The sequence below is a fragment of the Hyperolius riggenbachi genome, chromosome 3, assembly GCF_040937935.1.
Source record: "Hyperolius riggenbachi isolate aHypRig1 chromosome 3, aHypRig1.pri, whole genome shotgun sequence".
NCBI lineage: Eukaryota > Metazoa > Chordata > Amphibia > Anura > Hyperoliidae > Hyperolius > Hyperolius riggenbachi.
Window position 1 is genome coordinate 497430866 of NC_090648.1, and position 14260 is coordinate 497445125.

At 44.2% G+C, this 14260-nt stretch overlaps 1 protein-coding gene across 1 annotated transcript in view; it reads right to left on the bottom strand.

The window, feature by feature from the left end:
• Nucleotides 1–8021: 8021 nt before the first annotated feature.
• The window catches only part of ADAM19 (ADAM metallopeptidase domain 19), a 129650-nt gene continuing 123411 nt past the window's right edge, over nt 8022–14260 (bottom strand). The window contains exon 22 of the mRNA XM_068273102.1: nt 8022–8149. The gene's annotated coding sequence lies outside the window, so the exon portion shown is untranslated. The remainder of the gene's footprint in view (nt 8150–14260) is intronic.

A 14260-nucleotide genomic window follows, 5' to 3' on the forward strand; every position in this document is an offset into this window, starting at 1 on the left:
TGCTGTCTTTGGCTGCACTAGTGTCTGAATCACAACCCTGAAACGAGCATGTGGCTTATCCAGTCACTATTCAGTCAGAACACCTGATATGCATGCATGCATGTTCAGGGTCTATGGCTAAAAGTATTATGCTAGGTACACACCATACAATTTCCATTCACTTCTATGGAAATCAATCAGAAAATCCATCAGAATTCAGATCGGACATTTTGGGAAAAAATTGATTGATTGGCATGTAAATGTGCTAGAAAATTGTATGGTGTGTACCTAGCATTAGAGGCAGAGGATTAGCAGGACAACCAGGCAATCTGCATTGTTTAAAGTGCCCGCTTTCCACTCGGGCTTCAGCAGAAATAGCTGAGCCCAATCAAGTCCACTTTACTGCGCAGGCACGAGCTCTTTGGCTATCATTCATAAAGCATTTCCGCATGCGGAAATGCTTAAAACAGCTGACTTTACTGAGCACTTAGCAAATTCAGCATTCATAAAGCCTCTTTCCGCATGAAAAAATGACACTACCGAGCAGAGTGATAAATCACCGCCTTGTGCGGTGATTATCGGTACAAATGTAGCAAAATGTTCATTCATGAAGATCACCGCAAGCGGTGTGAGGTCGGGAAGTACCGCTCCCTCTGATGTGGCGATACCAATGTAAGTGAATGGAGACACACAGACCTCCCAGGCAGCTGCAGCAGAGCGGAACACGGAGAAATGTATCAACTCAGCTGCTTCCATGTCTCCGCCTGCCTACCGCCTGCCTAGTTCGGGGAATCTCCGCAGTGCTATCGCAACTGGATATATCTTTATGAATGCCCACCCAGAAGTTAAAATACCGGCAGCGGTGTTTTCCCGCACAGATTCTCTTTACAAACAGCTCCTTTATGAATGATAGCCTATGTATCATTGTAAAGCGGACCTGATCAGGCTCGGCTATTTCCACCAAAGCCTGAGAAGAAAGCCACAAGTGTACCTGCACAGGCAGGTTATTGTTATTTATTGTTCAGGGGTGCCAGCGCTGGATTGGCTAGCTGAGGAGGTCGGGAGAAGCTTCATTAGAATCCAGAGCCTTCCCAGGGGAAGTACAGTATCATTTTTTTTTTAAATTTCTTAAAATCCCAGATTCACTTTAAAAGGAAATCAATATGGCAGCCTCCATATCCCTCTCACTTTGGGCTCTATTCATAAAACTTCTGAGCCGGAAAAAATCCTGGAGGTAAAATACCGCAGCGGTATTTTACACTTCTGGGTGGTCATTCATAGAAATCTTGCCAGCTGCGATGCAAGAGCGGAGATCTCCCGCTGAAAGCTGTCGGTAAGCTGTCGGAAGGCATGCGGAAACACTTCAGCCGGCAGAGTCCCTCCGTGCACTGCTCTCTCTGGGAGGTCTGTCCCATTCACTTGTATGTAATCCGCAAAATCAGAGGAAGCGGTATTTCCCGTCCACATACCGCTTCCTCTAAACTTTATGAATGGCCATTTTGTTACTTTTTTCTAGATAAATCTAGAAAAATACTGGAGAAGGCGGAAATTTCTCGCTCTGCTGGGGGATCGTAGATTTTCATGCGGGAACAGCTTTTATGAATGGCCATTTTGCTAAATGGACGGGAAAATCCGCTGTTTTGAGCGGAAAACTTGCGGTAAGGTTTTATGAATAGAGCCCTTTGTGTGTTCTTTAGCCAATCTCTGATGTGAACATGAAATCTATTAGAGTGATCAGATGTTACTTTGTATGTGTGGCCAGTCACAGGCAGGAGAATCCGCCACTCAGCTGTTGTACTTCTTAAAATGACATGCAGAAAATTATTTTTTAAAACTTCCATAATTGCAGCAGCGGCACCAGAAAGTGCACTACCAAGGTAATCTCCAAGCGTTTCGCAGAGCGTCTGTCTGGACGTGTTTTTTTACTTCTCCATTTCCGATGCAGCTCAGAGCCACCAAATTGTCCAGATTACCGTGTGAAGTAAGTTTGTGACAGCTGTTCCAATCAGCACTATCAAGGGGTGCCCTGGGCATTTATATAAATCAGACACCAGGTGACTTGGTGCCGCTGCCAACTTGTTTGGGTGTCGGGTATCGATAGTAGAAATTTTGGTCAATCCTTGGTTGTAGGGGTCTTCTGAGGCGTACATACAGTATGTAATCGCCGACGGGAGACTTGGGCGCAGGATACAGCCGGTATATGGGTTATCCTGCTGCTGCACAAGTCCCGGCGACGTTAATTACTATTCCCCTTCCAGGTCCACGTGGATAGTGGGAAATGATATAATTCGGCTTCCAGCTATTGCTGTAAGCCGAATTATAGTGTTTTAAAATGTAACTTCTGCTCCGTCTTCTGACAGTGCCAAAGTTACTCAGTGTGCGCCCAAATCTCCTGAGCTGTGATTATAGCGCTCGCTTCTGAGACCTCTGACCATTCCCCACTTCCATTGTCCAACTCATACTTAAAGGAATGATAAGGGAAAAAACAAAACAAAAATCAGCTTTACTCACCTGGGGCTTTCTCCAGCCCCTTGAAGCCGACTGTCCCACGCTGACCTCCTCGCCGCCGTCCCAGGCTCCCCGCACGGCATTCAGGCCGACCTCGAGGTCGTCCTTACTGCGCCTGCGTCAAGCCCCGCTGTCAATCAAGCCCACGTTGTCTGCGGCTTACTGCGCAGGCACAGAACTACTGCACCTGCGCAGTAAGCCGCGGACAACGTGGCCGTGATTGACAGCGGCACTTGACGCAGGCGCAGTAAGGGCGACCTCGAGGTCGGCCTGAACACCGTGCAGGGAGCCCGGGACAGCGTGGAGAACAGAGCTCTCAGCGTGGGACAGTCGCCTGCAAGGGGCTGGAGAAAGCCACAGGTGAGTAAAGCTGATTTTTGTTTTTTTTTTCCCTGATGATTCCTTTAAAGTCACCCTGTAGTGAGAGGGATTTGGAGTCATATTTACTCCTTTTACGCAATGTTGATAGCCTGGCTGTCCTGCTTTTCCTGTGCCTTCGATATTTTAGGCCGCAGACCCAGAAAGAGTATGCAGATCAGGTGCTCTCCCTACTATGGCTTCATACTGGTTTCAGGTGTGTGGCTTTGACACTACTGAAGCCAGCAAAATAGGCAGGACAGCCAGACAACTAGCACTTACTAAAAGGAAAAAATGATGGAAGCCTCCAGCGTTTCCTTTCAGCATTTTAGTTTTTTTTTTAATCGCTGGCAATTTTTATAAATGCTTCTGCAATGTTCCTCTATGAGAGTGTTCTCATGAGCGATGAGCTTTCCTTCCAAACACAAATGCGGCTTCTGCACCATTTCCAGAGCGTTTGTGCTTCAATAGAAAGAATAGGGAAATCGCGAAGCTCTTGAAAAAGTGCTTTGAAAAGCTCTTTCCCCAGCGCTTTTAAGAATACATTTTATTTATTTACTTTCAATAATTTTTATTGATTTTAAGATAGAACCAGAACAAGTTTACAGTTAAAGTAATAACTTTAAAGTACATAGCTGTATATAAACATAACAGTAATGCAAGTGGAATACATATTTGGATAGTCATGACATGACTACATGGATCATAGCACTGTATAGGCTTATGGGAGATGCGCAACACTGATCCGAAAATTAGCGTGTAGAGGAAATGACCCCTAGCGAACTGGTTTGATGCTCAAGAGTTGAGTGTTAAGAGGCTTAATAACTCAGTTGGAGATGGTAGCGACCGCCCATTCACTCAACCAAAACGGCTGGGCTACCCTCCCCTATTTACAACTATAGGCTTTTGAGGTCCTATCCAGTGAGACAGGATCAGCATTACAGGCCTTGAAAAGATTGCTCTTGCAACGTGATAGATTCTTGGGATATAAGGTTGGCTGGGGTAAGCGTTGTATCATGTCAGATTGCCAATTCCTAGACGAGGATAGTTGGTAAGGGGAGAAGAGGGAGAGAGGGAGATAGAAAAAGCTAGAAAGGGATAGAAAAGAAGAGCAAGACCACGAAAGCGGGGGCCCACTAGTTCTCCTTACAGTTAAAGTAGAAACTTTTAGTTTAACTTGTTAGCCCAGGTGGGTGTAGTCAGAATCGTCTTAGTTATACGTTTAGTTCAGGCCCAAGAATATAGTTGGTAAGGGGAGCCCATATTTTGTTACATTTTTTTCATCTTATCCATTATTTTAGCTTTAAAGAGACACTGAAGCGGAAAAAAATGATGATATTATGATTTGTATGTGTAGTACAGCTAAGAAATAAAACATTAAGATCAGATACATCAGTCTAATTGTTTCCAGTACAGGAAGAGTTGAGAAACTCTAGTTGTTATCTCTATGCAAAAAAGCAATTAAGCTCTACGACTTTCAAAGTCGTGGAGAGGGCTGTTATCTGACTGTTATTATCTCAAGTGTTATTGAACTATTTACTGTTTCTCTGCCAGAGGAGAGGTCATTAGTTCACAGACTGCTCTGAAAGAATCATTTTGAATGCTGAGTGTTGTGTAATCTGCACATATTATAGAATGATGCAATGTTAGAAATAACACTATATACCTGAAAATTAAAATATGAGAATATTTTCTTTGCTGCTAAACTTCTAGTAATTATTCATAGTACACAACCAATTCATTAAATCATATTTTTTTTTTTCACTTCAGTGTCTCTTTAAGCTTCTCAAAAAATAAAATGCGGCAAAGTCTCTGTTTAGTTTGATTAAAGGATAGGGTTGTGGTGTTCCAGGAGGCTGCTATTACTAATTTTGTGGCTGTGAAGATAAAGTTAATTAGAGCATTCTGAGTAGAGGTCAGGTTCGGATACGGTAGGCCCAGAAGTGTATGGATAGGATTTTTAGGGATGGGGGTGTTGAGCAGTGACGAGGCCCACGTACAGACTCTTATCCACAGTCTGTTTACTTTTTTACATTTCCACCACGTGTGGGTATGGGTACCAGCCACTGCGCAACCCCTGAAGCAGTTGAGCGTTGAATTCGGTTTGATTTTTGCCAGCCTTTGTGGGACTAGGTACCACCTAAATAACAGTTTATAATTGACTTCAATTAGGTCAGCATTCACATAGACCCGAGGGATATTGTTCCAAATGTCCTGTAGGTCCTCGGTTGCTATAGTCACTCCCAGTTCCTTCTCCCATTTTATTATATATTCTGGTTTCCATTCTGAAAGCGCTCGTGTCAAGTCCTTATATATCGTAGAAATTACTCCAGGGGAAAAGGGGTTTGTTGCGCATATTGCTTCATATGCTGTTCTACATGAAAGAGAGGGGTTATCAGGCAAGTTAGATTTCACAAAGTGAGTTATCTGTAGGTATCTAAAAATTTCCCCTTGGGGTAAGTTATGTTTCTCTCTCAAATAGTCCAGCGATTTCATTCCTTGATCTGTTGTAAGATCGCAAACTCTCGTTAGTTTAGCACTGGACCACCAGTGGTAGCTAGCGGGGGATAATAATCCAGCTGGAAAGGATGGGTTGCCTAGGAAGGAAACTAGAGGTCGGTGGGGGGATATTAGCTTCCCTGAGTATTTGCAACTGTCCCATATTGCAAGTGAATTTTGAATTATGGGGTTAGAGATTTTATTGCGTTCAGAGGGAGAGGTCCAGAGAAGATTTTGTATTTTGATAGGGTGAATGATATGCTCCTCTATACTCACCCAAGAGGGCTTCCCTACATTGGCATGCCAGCTGGTCAGTAAGGCCAGCTGGGCAGCCTTAGGCTACTTGCACACTAAGACGTTGCGTTAGGTGCCACGTTAAGGTCGCATAACGTGCACCTAACGCGACGCCTGGTGCTCTTCTATGTGGACGTCGGAGTGAGCCGCGTTGTGCAGCTCACTCTGGCGTCCGTGATGCGTACTCTTGTGCGCATGCGGCATCACGTGGTCCCGCCGGCCAATCACCGCACAGAGCGGCCGCTCCAGGAAGTAAACACTGCACGTCACAACGTGCAGTGAATATTAATTAGCCATGTGCCTGGCCGCTCTCCGCTCCTCCCCAACATGACTGAGCATGTGCAGACAGTCTAACGTGGCTTAAGCCGCTCTAACGCCGTAGCATGCTGCACTTTCGGGAGAACGTGCAGCGTTACATGTAACGCAACGTGGGCAGTGTGAACAGCCCACTTGTGTTACATTGCTGTGCGTTGGGGGAGCGTTACAGGCGCACTAACGTCCCTGTGTGTAAGCAGCCTTATAGTATAGTTTTAGGTCAGGAACACCTAGGCCTCCATTAGAGCGTTGCAAAAGTAAATATTTCCTTTTGAAGCGGGGCTTCTTGGGACCCCAGATAAAGTTGTTAACTTTTTTTTTGCAGGGTTTCGATGAATGTAGAGGGGACAGGAATCGGCGGGAGTAACCGAAACACATAGAGGAGCTTAGGGAGAAAGGTCATTTTGACGGCTGCGATTCTGCCCATCCATGAGATTAATTACCTCTTCCAGCACTCCAGCATCTCACAGAGCTCCCGGGACAAGGAAGGGTAGTTATAACGGAATAATGTGTCATAGGAGCCAGTGAGGTATATGCCTAAGTATGGGAGTTTACAGTCCTCTATTTGGAATTCAAAAGTGTCTTAAAGAGCTTGCATTAGTATCGGGGGTAAGGACATGTTTAGTGCTTTTGATTTTGTGGGGGTGATATGTAGCCCCGAGATGTTCCCGAATTGTGCTAGAATTTTATTCAAAGCGAGTAAGGATTTGGTAGGGCGGGTAATACACATTATAAGGTCGTCTGCAAATAGAGCAATTTTATGCATGTTACTGCCTACCTGTATGCCCTGAATATCTGGGGAATTACGGATCATAATGGCCAAAGGCTCAATGAGTAAAGCGAAAAGTAGTGGGGATAAGGGGCACCCCTGGCAGGTACCTCGCGTAATGTGGAAACATTGTATTTATTTAGTTCCAGGTCAAAGAGTTCACTTCCTGAGTATCGTCAAAGAAGAAAAAAAAAATTGCCAGACAAAAGCACTTAACACAAAGCACAAATCGCTCTGAAAGCGAAGGGAAAAATCGCTTTCAAAAGCACTCACAAAAGCGATTTATAATGTGAATAAGGCCTTAGAGACCCAAAGACACTAATATTTATTCTCGCATCCTTCTCCACCCCAGTACTGTAATGCGCTTTGGTTGGCATCTCCTTACTAGTTTTCAGATACCAACCCAATCGCAATCTCAGATCTGCACATGACCTTCTTTTGTCCTCTAGAATTACCTCCTCGCATTATTGTGTACAAGATTTCTCACGTGCTTCACCCCTCCTCTGGAATGCCCTTCCACAACACATCCGTCACTCTCCAACCTTTGATATCTTTACACACTCCATCAAAGCTAATTTTTTCCAACAAGTATACGCTCCACCTTAGGCCATTTCCCCTTTGACCTCTGTCCAAGTTGCACTCCTACTAGATATCCTAAAAACACACAGCGTCTACTAGGTATGATAATTGTATACCACCCCAGCTCTGCACCCACCACCCCACCTACTGCCCACCAGGGCCCGTATGTGCACTTTTCTATGCAACTCTGCACAGGCTCGCACTGATGTTACTGTATATCAGTGATGGCAAACCTTGACACTCCACCTGGGACAAAACTACATCATGCCTCTGCCTCCCGAGTTATGCTTAGAGCTGTCAGAGTATTGCAATGCCTCATGGGACTTGTAGTTTCACCACAGCTGGCGTGCTAAGGTTAGCCATCACTTGTATACTGTATATGCTGTTGGCATGGTTGAGTCATGAATAAATTCAGTCACTAGCAGTGCCAACCTCTTTGTTTCTCTCTTCAGTACAAACATTTCTACTTTTTGGCCAAAGCATGCAGATTGTGGCCTTCCAGTGTTCACAGTTGCATCCCTCCATGCTTTACAGCAGTGCCAACATCTCGCCTCATCTCCCTTTACAATACATGTTTATATGGCGGTCCTTGTGAAGCGTGATATTTCTTGGCAATAGCTAGTGACCTTCATCTCCAGAGTGTGATTGTTATTATTTCCTAGCCGGGGTGACCCACACAGCAACCCACCCAGAAAGAAACATCAGAGGCGGGTATCCACATTGCATATTTATTACTGAGTTTTCTTATTTTGATCAGAGTCCTCCTGTTTTAGGAGTACAGCACCTGCATGTTGTATTCTTGGTCATGTTGTAGATGCTGTATTTTATTTTGCTGAGAGAGAACCAGCTCTGCAACGAAACATTAACAAATATAAACAAAAAAAAGGCTCGTATGTGGCAAATAATCAAACCGGACAGTTCTAACGTCCCTACAGCCTACTGACGCCGCATTCATTGCTGACCGTCAGGACCAGAGAGAATTATACAGAAAATCTCAAGGACAATTCATGGGGGAATGTGATCCACTTGATCAGGTGTTAACTTTATAACTCTTGGATTGGCTGGTCCGAGTCATGTGATCGTGTCTTATTTCTGCTTCCTGTGTAAGCTTAAAGGGGCACTACAGCAAAAAACTGTAAAATTTAAAATATGTGCAAACATATACAAATAAGAAGTACATTTTTCCCAGAGTAAATTGAGCCATAAATTACTTTTCTCCTTTTCTCCTACGTTGCTGTCACTTACAGTAGGTAGTAGAAATCTGACAGAAGTGACAGGTTTTGGACTAGCCCATCTCTTTATAGGGGATTCTCAGGGATATATTTATTTTCAAAAGCACTTAGTGAATGGCAGTTGCTCTGTCCAACTGCCAAAAAACTGTGTAGGGAGCAGGGAAGCTGGCCAGCATCATTGTTTAAATCTTTTTTTCGGGAATATCTTTATAAAGAATAAAAGACTTGCTGAGAATCCCCTATGAAGAGATGGACTAGTCCAAAACCTGTCACTTCTGTCAGATTTCTACTACCTACTGTAAGTGACAGCAACATAGGAGAAAAGTAATTTATGGCTCATTTTACTCCGGAAAAAAAGTACTTCTTATATGTATATGTTTAAATGTATTTTACATTTTACAGTTTTTCGCTGTAGTGCCCCTTTAAAGGGAACCTAAACTGAGAAGGATATGGATTTTTCCTTTTAAAACAATACCAGTTGCCTGACTCTTCTGCTGATGGGTGTCTCTCAATACTTTTAGCCATAGATCCTGAACAAGCATGCAGATCATTTGCTCTGACTGAAGTCAGACTGGATTAGCTGCATGCTTGTGTCAGGCATGTGATTCAACCACTATTGCAACCAAAGAGCTCAGCAGGACTGCCAGGCAACTAGTATTGTTTAAAAGGAAACATCAATATCCCTCTCAGTTTAGGTTCCCTTTAAGGGCTCAAACCCACTAGCAGCTTTTTCTAACGCCGGATCCACACTATAAGCGCTATTGTGAGCATTTGCGTTTGATTAGCACTTTCTGAGCGCTTTTTGAAAAATCGCTCCCATTCACTTTCATAAAAATCGCATACAAATTGCAGCGATTGCAAATTTTTACGCGATTTTTACAGCAATTTTAATGAAAGTGAATGGGAGCAATTTTTAAAAAGCGCTCAGAAAGCACTAATCAAAAGCAAATGCTCACAAAAGCGCTTATAGTGTGGATCCGGCCTAAGCACTAGTGATTTGAAAAAGCTCTTGCTAATGCAATGCTATGGGGGGGATTTCAATAAAATCACATCCCTCCAGAGGGATCACACGCATAGCATTACATTAGCAAGAGCTTTTTAAATCACAAAGCGCTCCTAGTGGGTTCCAGGCCTAAAGGACAACTGAAGTGAGAAGAGTATGGAGGCTGCCATATTTGTTTCCTTTTAAACGATACCAGTTGCCTGGCAGTCCTGCTGATCTATTTGGCTGCAGAAGTGTCTGAATCACACACCAGAAACAAGCATGCAGCTTGGACAATAATGTCAGTAACACCTGATCTCCTGCATGCTTGTTCAGGCTAAAAGTATTAGAGGCCAAGGATCAGCAGGACAGCCAGGCAACTGGTATTGCTTAAAAGGAAATAAATATGGCAGCCTCCATGTCCCTCTCACTTTAGTTGTCCACTAAACGGAAAGCAGAAGCAAAAGATGTTCTTCAAATGGTGCTTGCTGAGTATTTCTCAGGCTCCTCCCCCCTCCCTTCCTCCAATGCAGAGGATGGCGCAGGAAGTGCCAGTATTTTACTCACCCTCCATCTCCGTAGCAGATGGATTGTGTTGTATAAAATTACTATGGGTGAACAGACGTAATTTTACCTGGTACAGAAAAGCATTTTAAAGTGATCCCAAGGATAGAGTGATATGGAGGCTGCCATATTTTATTTATTTCCTTTTAAACAATATCAGTTGCCTAGCAGTCCTGCTGATTGTCATGGCGCTGTCTAGGAGAACTCACGGTAAAGCATGTGAACAGTTTCACCGGCTGATAGATTTCTAAGGCTCTGATTTGCTGGTCATGATCATGTGTTAAAGAGAAACTCCGACCAAGAATTGAACTTTATCCCAATCAGTAAACATGAGAAATCTATTACTTTTCACAAACAGACCATCAGGGGGCGCTGTATGGCTGATATTGTGGTGAAACCCCTCCCATAAAGAATTTCTGAGTACGTACTCTCGGCAGTTTCCTGTCTGTGAACCCTGTTGCATTGTGGGAAATAGCTGTTTACAGCGGTTTCCAACTGCCAAAACAGCAAGCAGCAGCTACATCACCTGCCAGCAGTAAAAATGTCACCATGTGATAAATGTCAGAATATAAATCAGGGATTTAAAATATTTTACAATGGGCAAACACTGACTAAATAATTTATACATAATTATTGTAAAAATTAAGCACTTTTTTATTACATTATTTTCACTGGAGTTCCTCTTTAAACCAGGAAGTCATCACAGCAAATCTATCAGCTGATCAAACTGATCACATGCTTCTCCCATGAGTTTTCCCTACCGGCTGATCTCTTTGGCTGCAGCAGTGCCTGAGTCACACACCTGAAACAAGCATGCAGCTAATCTTGTCAGATCTGACAATGTCAGAAAAAGGGGGCGGGGGGGTGAAATCACTTGTGGGCTAGGTTGTTCGGCCCTGCAGCGAGGCCTTAACCCTCCTGGCGGTCTATTAAAAACCACCAGGGGGCAGCGCAGCAGTTTTTTAAAATTATTTTTTAAATCATGTAGCGAGCCCAGGGCTCGCTACATGATAGCCGCTGTGCAGCGGCATCCCCCCACCCGCTTCGATCGCCTCCGGCAATCTCCGATCAGGAAATCCCGTTCAAAGAACGGGATTTCCTGGAGGGCTTCCCCCGTCACCATGGCGACGGGCGGGATGACGTCACCGACATCATTGGGAGTCCCGATCCACCCCTCAGCGCTGCCTGACACTGATTGGCCAGGCAGCGCACAGGGTCTGGGGGGGGGCCTGAGAAATCCTTCTGCGCAGCTTACCAACAGGAAGGTTAAACCTGCAGTGGCCTAATTTGTAAAAAATAACCTGGTCACTAGAGGGAGGTAAAGCCTGTGGTCATTAAATGGTTAAAAAGGAAATAAATATATCAGCTTCCATATCCCGCTCACTCCAGATGTTCTTTAAAATGTGATTTCTACTGAAAACTACTACTCAAGGGTACCTGTTCTGACTTGACAGACGCAAGTCCATCTGCAATTTATAGGCTTTATGTTCTAATATATGTTTAATTTTTATAACTTTTCAAGTCTTCATATTCCTCTATTTAATAAATATCACTGATGATATCACACCGTACTAGTGCAATATGACATCACTTTGTTTTATGAATATACGTTGATTCTATAGAAGTAACTCTTATCTTTCTCTAGTGCCTCAGAACGTGCCCAAAATATGAATTTACACGTTTGTGTCAATGTTCATATCTATGTTACACAATAGCAGTAATATTTTATAAACATTTATAACATTAGAATACGGAGGATTGTCCTCCAGAATGTCACCACTAGGGGTCAGCAGAGATTTTTCTGTACCAGGAAGCAGAAGGTGGAGCTTGTAAATCAGAGCTGCCAGCAGCCAATCATCTGGCTGATCGCTGACTGACTAGTGGCTTCAGTTTGCTAGGAGCTGCTTCCCCTTCCTGGGGGAGGGAGATTTGGAAATACAGATAAACCTCTGTTTATCCTTTAGCATAACCTGAGTAATACATTTGTATGAAAGTTACTCCTGAAAGGGTTAGTATACTTATACTTAATTGGGCTAAAATCATATCTTACAATGGGCAGTTAACAGTAATGTGATACAACCCCTCCTCTCCCTTTACCCCTCATGTAAAATACAGGCATGTCATCCACAGAATGTACAATATAAGCTATTATTATGCCAGGAAGCTAGCTGCAGTGTGTGCTGATCTCTGATAGTATGTACAGTATAAGCTGTTACTATGTGCCTGTACTGATAGTAAACTGGCTACAGTGTGTGCTGATCTCTGCTACCTCCATTATTTACAGTATAAGCTGTTGCTCTGTGCCTGTACTGATAGTAAACTAGCTGCAGCGTGTGCTGATCTCTGCTACCTCCAGTATGTACAGTATAAGCTGTTGCTCTGTGCCTGTACTGATAGTAAACTAGCTGCAGCGTGTGCTGATCTCTGCTACCTCCAGTATGTACAGTATAAGCTGTTGCTCTGTGCCTGTACTGATAGTAAACTAGCTGCAGCGTGTGCTGATCTCTGCTACCTCCAGTATGTACAGTATAAGCTATTACTCTGTGCCTGTTCTGATACAGTATAATCTGGTTATTGTAAACTCGGGTATAGTAAACATTTGGGTATAGTAAACTATATATAGTCCAGGTCCCAGCCAAGCATCATTATAAGTATATGGGAGTAACACCTGGTATAGTAAACCCGGATATAATAGAACTTCTGTTATAGTAAACCTGTTTTTTGGCCCACTGAGGTATTCTGTATCTATACTGGAAAGTGGGCGGGGCCATGCATCATACGTCCGTCAGAAACCCATGAGCCGTGAGGGGGGGAGGAGCAAACTATCCATCCAGAAGAGGAGCAAACTATCCATACTGTATCTGCATTAGCTGGTGAGACCTATGCTTCCTGCGTAAGCTGCTGCCTGATTACTGAGGAAATTGCTGAAATCATCTGCCGGTGAGCTGGGCGCAGGGTGAGCTAAATGACGGCTCTCCCTGCTGCCGCTCAAATCCCCATCAGCGTTAAATACTATTCCCCCTACGAGTCGTACCAACTCGGAGGGAGATTCGGTGAATTACCCTGACGCGTCCTATAGCATTACTTTTTAGCAGTTTTAAGTCATTTATTATTTTTTTGGGCACTTCCAACTCCCCTTTACAGCTTTTGGAAGGACGTTGTAACTTTAGTGTATCACCTTCGGGTTACTATTCTACCAGCCAAGGAGAGCAACCCTCCAGCGGGCAATTTACCCTATTCTGAGTGGGGGCAGCCAATCCCCTGTATGCCTTAAAGGAAATGTCCGAGCTCCCTTAAAAAAAAATGACATATTTTTACCCGTCGTGGAGCAGCTCTCGCGCTGGTGCAGAAGATCCCAGCCTGGCAAGGTCACCATTGTGAATGGAGGAAACCCCAGGCCACCGGCTGGAAGCAGAGCTGCGGCGAGGGACATATCAGCTGCCAGGGGCTGGAGGAAGCCCCGGGTAAGTAGATGTCATATTTTTAGGGGAGCTCGGACATTTCCTTTAACCCCCTCCCGACCGCCTAACGCCCAATAGTGGTGGGAGGGTGGCAGCTACAGGACCGCCTAACGCTGATTGGAGTCAGATCCTGTAGGCGAAGATTAGTGGTAACTGCGCACAAATCCCCGCTGAGTTACGGAGTAAACAGCCTGCCAGCCGCGATCAGAGCTGGCTGGCTGTCAGGGGGAAAGAAAACCGTTTTTTTTTCTTTTGTACAGCGTTGCGATCTAGCGCAGTGCTGTACTGGGGACAGCTCTGTCACTTGGCTGTCCCCTGGAGTGGCTCCCAACGTGATCCCACTCATAGGCTGATGCCTATGAGAGGTGATCACGAGTGCTGGATCTCGGAAAGAGGGAGGCAAATTAAAAAAAAAATAGCATATTTTATTTAAAAATAAATAAATAACAAAATGAATTAAAAAAAAATTGCAGCAGCAATCAGATCCCACCAACAGAAAGTTCTGTTGGTGGACAGAAAAGGAGGCAAGATTCATTTGGGTGGTAAGTTGCATGGCCGAGTAAAACACTGTTAAAGCTGCAGTGTGCTGAATTGTAAAAAATAGCCTGGTCCCGAGGGGTAGTGTAATCATGTGTCCCTCAAGTGATTGCAAGGGTGGTTGTAGGAACTTGCAATCAGAAAAGTGTGAGTATCCAGTGGCATAGATAGAGATCATAAGCAA